This window comes from Austrofundulus limnaeus, unplaced genomic scaffold, assembly GCF_001266775.1.
Source record: "Austrofundulus limnaeus strain Quisiro unplaced genomic scaffold, Austrofundulus_limnaeus-1.0 Scaffold29, whole genome shotgun sequence".
NCBI classification, from domain to species: Eukaryota; Metazoa; Chordata; class Actinopteri; order Cyprinodontiformes; family Rivulidae; genus Austrofundulus; species Austrofundulus limnaeus.
Window position 1 is genome coordinate 2,425,392 of NW_013952431.1, and position 7,852 is coordinate 2,433,243.

General features: G+C 38.0%; 1 protein-coding gene across 3 annotated transcripts in view; it reads left to right on the forward strand.

Moving 5' to 3' along the window:
- Window positions 1-7,852, forward strand: part of LOC106515495 (cGMP-inhibited 3',5'-cyclic phosphodiesterase A) — a 55,867-nt gene that overhangs the window by 4,292 nt on the left and 43,723 nt on the right. The gene's annotated exons all lie outside the window — the stretch shown is intronic.

Consider the following 7,852-nt stretch of genomic DNA (forward strand, 5'->3'; position numbering starts at 1 on the left):
GCCTACAGTATTTTTACAGTCTTTATTTTACAGTTAAAACATATGTTTATCAAATAAAGTCTAATGTTACAGCTAATCAAGGATCCCTTTAATGCATTTCTGCAGTTATATACAAATTTGTTTGTTTTAGAGTTTGAATTCAAACTTCAGTAATTTGGTTTCACTAGAATCTATACAATGTACAATGCCAGTTTAGGGAGGGAGGCAAAAAAAGTCTGTTTTGTCAGTGTGACATGGCACACCAGCACACATGCACACCATTGAAAGCAGCCTGATATATGATCACACACAGTTCCACGTTTCATTCTCTCATCTGCTCGCTCAAAGTGTTCACCCATCAGATGTTTGACCCTTGATGCTTGGTTGTTCATTGCTAATTGGTATCCTGGGAACACTGAGTTAGTGCACTATCTGTACTATTAGAACAGCTCCATTACCCTTCTGCCTCATCATGCCTAGAACAGAAATGACAAATTGAAGTCTGAAACATAAAAAAGCCTCAGCTGACCACATGCAAAGGACAGCGTGTCTCCCTGTTGCCTCTTGCTATGTAATCTGCAGGAGCAGTTAGCCCAACACAGACTGATGGGTCTCAGAGAAACAGCAGCACTTGAAATAAATTATTAACAGTTTTATAGATTGTTCCTTTCCTTTAGCTGGAACAGTTTAGTTTATACAGTTTTCAGCATCGGTGTTCAATATGTATGTTAAATAACAATAAACCACGAAATCGGCTTTGCTTTTTTGCCTTGTTGCAGTGATTGAACAGTTTGGTCCCGAGAGTATGATCTGAAAACACAGGTGTGGTGTTAGAGAAGCCACAGTTAGAAGGTAAAAAAAATATGTAAAATTTACACGTCAGCAGAATAAGGAAATGAATCTCCACCATGGAGATGACTCTTGGATTGTTCCAAAATCTAGGGGTCATTTAGGGGCAAAATTAAAAAAAAAAATGAATGGAACCCAAATGAAGTGGAAAACATTCCTCTGATCTCAACATGCTTGCAGTTCACACTCTAAAAAATGATGTGTTGAATTTACTTAACCAAGTTACGTATGTCTACTGGTTCCACTAAACCGAGTTGAGTAAATGTAAAGCTGTTTATAGATTTTCTTTAAAAGTGGTTAAGTAAATTCAATATTTTTGAGAGTGCATTCTTAGTTGTTGTATTTATTTACAGTTTTTCTTGCTAGAAATACCAGTCTCTCACTTTTAAATACTGTAACACATCAACCGCAGTTCACCACTGTGAAACTGGACCTGCCGGACAAGAAATTTATTTTCATGACATCGTTGCAAAACAAAAAGGTTGTTTTATCGAGATATCACTTTTTACATATAGAATTGTTTTGACCAACTAGAAATTATTTTGATATTTCAAGTACTCAAAATTCTGTAGAACTTCAGAAATCTATGCAGGCATGGTGTCAGCTGATTCAAGCTGAGCCTGTACCATCAAGGAACATCCATCACTGATTAGCTCATTACTGCTGCAGATCATCACCGTGTGTCACCACAGCAAACTGAATGATGAAACTGGATGTAACACAAGAACCACTCAGTTTTGCAGCATAATCTTTCTGTTATCTCAAGAACTTATTTTTTTGTTTTTTTTTTGTCCAAATAATGCAATAGAACTAGCTTTGTTATCTTGCAATAACTGAATAATCTACCCGTGATCTGGAGAAGACCACTAAAAATAATAGTTTTAGCTGGTAATGCTTCTGTAATCAATAAGTGTACAGTATTAGTTGTTTTCATAAATTTGGATACACCTTTAGTGTAATTAATAAAGGACTGGGCGATAAATCAATTTTATCGATTAACTGGAATTTGCTGTGTATAACAATTTAATTTGGGGGAAATCGGGATCGGAAACCCCCCCACCCCCCCACCCCCTCACCCCTCGAGTGCACTCTTTGGGGCTTCCGTAGTTCGGAGGTCTGTAGTTAGGTTTCACCCCACCCGTCCCGTCCCTCAAGATGCAGAGAATATGGACTCTAGCAAAGAGGAACTATTTTCCAAAAAGGCACCGTGTCTTCAGTTATCTGGAACTGGTTCGGTTTTGCAACCACGGACTCAGAGCAACAAACAGCTCGTTGCAAAATCTGTTGGAAGGCTGTTGCTACCAAAAGCGGGAGTACGAAAAACTTGTTTCAACACCTGAAACAGAGGCGCTCTGTGGAGTGGGAGAAATGCTGCTCTTTACGACAAACTCAAGCTAGCAGCAGCCCAAAAAGCAGCACCGCCAAAAGACAAGCTACCTTAGGGGAATCATTTTCAAACTGCGTTCCCTACGAAAAGACGAGTGCCCGGTGGAAAGAAATCACAGATCAAGTTTTACATCGCAAAAGATATGGTGCCTATTTATACAGTGGAAAAACACGGCTTTATTCAGCTGCTGAACACTTTGGACGCCAGGTGTGTGCTACCTAGCCGCAAATATTTCGCCGAAGTTTCCTTGCCACACCTTTACAACAAACAACACGCGTGAAAAGATATCGATGTGTAGGATGTGCGTTTTTTTTCTGCATCAACGGACTTATGGTCCAATCGAACAATGGAGCTGTATATGAGTTTAACAGCACATTTTGTTGACAAAAGCTGGACTCTACAAAGTATCTGTCTGCAAACGGCTCACTTTCCTGATGATCACAATAGTGAAGTAATCGCAGAGGGACTAAAAGAAGCTCTGAGCTCCTGGAACCTTCCTGAAGACTGACTCATCTGTATGACAACAGACAGCGGCACAAACATCATTAAAGCTCTGAAAGACATCAGGTGTCCAAACCTCCAGTGCTTTGGTCATAAACTACATAATGCCACAGGTAAGAATCTAATCTATTTATTGTCTTTTTTATATTATTTGCATTCATCACGAGGGTCAATGAAACGTGAGTCAGTATGTTAAGAATCATTAATAATTAAATATTTGTTGAGATTCAGAATGCATTCAAGAAATGCAGACAGAAATTAAAAACACCTAAAAGAATAGCATTGTCAGAGGACAACATTAAAAAATATAAAACACCTTAAAAATTTGATAAACTGTTACAGTATTTACATAAAGTGCAGCTGATGCCAGACCAGTCTATGGTCTGTGTGTCTGTATGTGGCTACAGTTGTAAAATGTTGAAATCTGGAAAATAAATAAATCAGTTTAATTTGAAAAATTAAAATTTTTAATATTTTTTTCTGATTTTTTTGACAAGTATATTGAATGTATCATTATTACAGTAAAACTGATCCATTTATGTTTTCAATATTTTACAGAAAATGGTGTGAAGGACCCACGTATTGAACGTGCCATCGGGGTTTGTAAAACAGTAACTGCTGCTGCTGCTTTTTTCCTATAATTGGAAAAAAAGAAGAAAGATGGCTGAAGTACAGGCTGAGCTAGGTCTGCCCCCTCATCAGGTAATAACGGAGTCCCCAACTAGATGGGGTCACGGCAGAAAATGATACAGTTTAACCAGCCCCTCACTTGACCTTAAAACTCCCTCGAAACAACACCCCCCCCCAGAACCCATGCGAAGACCAACCACAGTGACCTTATGCCCAATACTAAACAAACACTATTAGACCATTTGCACAGTTGCACTTTGAGTTCAGATCAACTCCCTGAAGGATGATTCGAATAGGGAAAGTTTTTGAGATTATTTTCTGTAATTTGTATTTTCTGTTTAAGCCACAGGGCATGCATGAAGATGCAGTAGACAGGCTTATCTTCCTTGCCAAAAAATGTGTGTGGGGAAAAAAAAAGACATCAAGAATATACTTACTGACTTTGCTTGAATGTATGTTTTAAACAGGACTGTTAATTTTGTTTACATTAATTTTCAAACTAGCTTATTGTGTTTACTTGAAGCTGCAAATATTTTATTTATATTTTCGTTGTTTACAATGGCGGAACCTGCCATCTTGTTTTTACAAGCATGATTCATAGCTTGTATTTAGTTGCACTTTGAATTAAGGTCAACTCCCAGAAGAGATGGTTCAAATAAAAGAGAGTTTTAAAAAATATTTTCTGTAATTTGTGTTTAAAAAAGCTAAGGAACAATGCAAAACGATTAAAATCGAAAATCGAATTTGGGATGAAAAAAAAATCAAGATTTTTTTAAGGCCATATCGCCCAGCCCTAATTGTCATCAAGAAGTTACTGTTGAATAAAATAATGGTTAGTTTAAAATCTAATGATGGATGGGCTTCACAGCCTGGTAAAACACTGTCTCTTTCTATGCTTTGCAAGGTTAGGATTTTCAAGCAAAAAATACATTTCAAAATAATTTGATAATTTTTGGTTAATTAAGGGATAAACCTTTTTGTTTGAATACGGCTGCTAATTCTGCTAGCTCAGGATATCTGTGTTCCTTCATGCTTTACAGATCCAATGGGTCACGGTGGAGAAGTCAGCATGTATTCTGGTAGTAAATGTTGCTCACTTGTGACCAGTTTCCACATTGTAATACTTCCAAAATCTACATTGGGAAAAACAGAAGCACTAGCAGTTGACTGCTATGTTAAAGCATTTGCTGAAATATATGACAGTTAAAGTGTTGAATAAATAAAAGTTCCAAGCTGTTTTTCATTTCTTTTATTTCATTTTGTTTGGGATGGCAGATGGGTGGTGGTGAATAATAACAACCACCATTATAGGAAAGAACATTATGGGTCACCAGGTTCATTCCATCCATCCATCTGTCCATTTGTCTTTCCGTCTATCCGATCATACGTCCATTCAGGTGCCGGTGCAAAAAAATAAATAAAAGAAGTGATGGTGGTATAGGTGCACGGATTCATTAAATCCACTCATTTCTTTTGACTTCAGATATTTGAAGATGCACATCAGCTCTTTCTTAGTTATGAGAGAAAAAAAAGTTTACATTGTTTTTCAATCATTTTTTGAGTGATTGAAAATCACTGCCCATCCCTAACTCTAAAGGCTAAATATTTCAGGAACCACATATCGAAATTCTGAGAACTTGTTCCTCATAAAACTTTATCGTGATGGTATTGATGAATGACTGAACAATGGGTTGAACTTTGAACACATTATACAGCTGAACCATGCGAGTATAACAACTCAGTCCTCATTGTACTGTACATCATGCTATGAATCCCATGAATACATTATCTCAAGTCTTTTACACTTACCAAACACTTTCACTCTGATTACATTCTCATTTAGATGCACAAATTGTTTTAAATTACCATTGAGTTTATAAAGACGTAGATAAAATCATCGCTTTCAAATTGAAAAAAAAAAAAAAACCTGTGTCTATATCTCAAAGCCCTGACACAAACGCACACACTTTGTTGGTACAGTTTATCCATACTGTAGATAATGAAGCTCTCCAGAGTGCAGTTGCACCTGAGAGATGTGGGATTTTTCATCAAGCATTATAGTTGTGCAGTATTTATGAAGCAGGATGCTGCAGCCTACAAAGCCAAAGGCAAAAGACAAGCACTCTGCTGAGCTGGAAGCTGGAAAAACAGCACAGGCTCAGCTTCATGGCTTCATCTCTGTACGTTTCTCTTGGTGAGTGGAAGCTAATGTTTTGCTTTTTGCAGCATTCTGCAGAATCATGTGTAGCTGCAACGACAAGTCCCTGCCCTCAACATGATGCGGTATTACTGTTCAAAGATTTTGACAAGAATTTTACCCTGTTAGGGCCATTTCAGAATAGTTTTTTTTTGCGTGTGTGTGTGTGTGTGTGTGTGTGTGTGTGTGTGTGTGTGTGTGTGTGTGTGTGTGTGTGTGTGTGTGNTGTGTGTGTGTGTGTGTGTGTGTGTGTGTGTGTGTGTGTGTGTTTTGCTCGTGTTCAAGCCAGGGTTCAGGTCATGTGGGGAATTTGGGGAGAAGTGGTTTTTGGGTCACATGCATTTGAGAAACAATTTGGTGCACAGTGAATAACAACAGCTATAAATAGAAGGCAAAAGAAGCAACACTTGACAGGGCTTTATTTTTTAATAATTCACTTTGCTGTTTTCTGTTCCTCTCTGTAACATTGTAGCAAAGGTTTTTGCTGTTATTGCTGTGCAGTGTTGTGATGAGCTTCACTCTGTTATAAGTTTGATCTGTCTTGTAAAGCATCTCGACAGCACATACACTGTCAGTCTGAAGGGTGGGGGGGGGGGTACAGACTTTAAAATGAAAGAGAAAGAAAAAAGTCTTCAGATATTTCTCACTTTGAACAGCATACAGACTTATACAGACAGTTTTGTTCTTGTGAGCTCAAGAAACAACAAAGAGAGTTGTTTGAATGGCCTCACTTTGGAGAGACTGAGTTGATGAGCTAACAGCTAGTCTGTGTGGGGCCACTAAACTGAACTTATGCCATATTGAAACAGCTCCATTCTGAAATACCATTTAGTTTTGCACTGCATGTTGTTTGCATAGAAATCAGTAGTTATTTGCAAGTACAAACAGGATCTTGCAAGAATATCTGCCTGTTACTGGTGTTCTTTTCATTTAACAGTATTTACAGTTATATTATTGTTTTAAAAAGCTCGTTTTTATAATCATTGCACAATTTTCTGGTTAATATTATTTGAACTAACACCATTTAGTTGCACATAATTAATATTTCGTGTTTTTTGATTAAAAACAGCTGATTGATGCTTAAAAGAGGGGTATAATGCTAACTTTCCATGAGCTTTATATCATGTTATAATGTCATTCTCTCATCAAAAACATACCCAGAGTGTTGCTTTGACTCATTCATGCATGTTTGAGAAATCCTGGAATCTCGACAGCATATGTAGCCATGTGTAGCTGCTTAAACATTTGCTGGTATCGGAAATCTCCGTGGGTGCCCGGAAATCAATCGGCGCCTATCTGCTCGAGTCGAGCCGCTGCTTCAACCAAACTTACTCTCACTGAAAGTCCCGCCCTGCTCTGCTGTGATTGGGTAAAACAGCTCTGGACTTCGTCTGATTTGTTGAAGGCAGTGTCTCAGTTTAATCTTCATATCAGGGTCCTGCTGACCTAAGAGGCTAGGTGAGCATAGAACACGATCCAGTCACACCAGTGCGGCTGGATTTATAATTTTTTTAAAAGAAATCAGGTCGCATTTGCGACCAAACTGGTCGCACTCTAGAGCCATGCTAACTGTTGTTTTGACAGACAATCTCAGGTACGCAAATGAGCTTCATGACATTCCATCTGGTGCGCTTTTTCTTTTTTTGACCGCGCATGTGCACCCGCGCGCCACTTACCTGCAACTCTGGATTTACTGTATGTATTTTCATGACAAGTGAAGGTCACATGGTTACTTGATTGTGATATAAAATTGAAGTATGTGCCTGGAAAATACACAGTACGCCCTTTAAACATAGTCATTTTTCCATTTGACTTTCATATTTTTAGTTATTTTTTCTCCTTGTATTTGTGCCACATTCTTACTCAACAATTGATTCTGAGATGATAACAGGATGTTTAACAGTTGTTACATTTAATTTTGTTTTCAACAGCATCACAAGAGATTACAAAGCCAAATTCCCCAATGTTGAACTTTTTTTTCATTGTAGTAGAAAGAAAGAACAGAAGCCAAAATGAACATTAGGAAAGACTGGATAAAAAAAAAATGTTTTTGAAGGAATCTATTTGAAAATGGCCCCTTGGCAGGGCGGGATTGAGGATTCAATCACGGGAAATTTTCTCTAATTATTAAAGGAAATAACCCACAGGTACAGAGACAGGTTGAATCCAGCTCTAAGCAGCACTCAGTCATCAAAGCTGGGTTAGTTGTGCATAAACTGTAAAATGCGTGTGCTGAATGTGATAGGTGAACTAATGGAAGGTTGGATAAACAAGCTCGAGGGAACCAAACGGTGGTGGTGGGGGTGGGG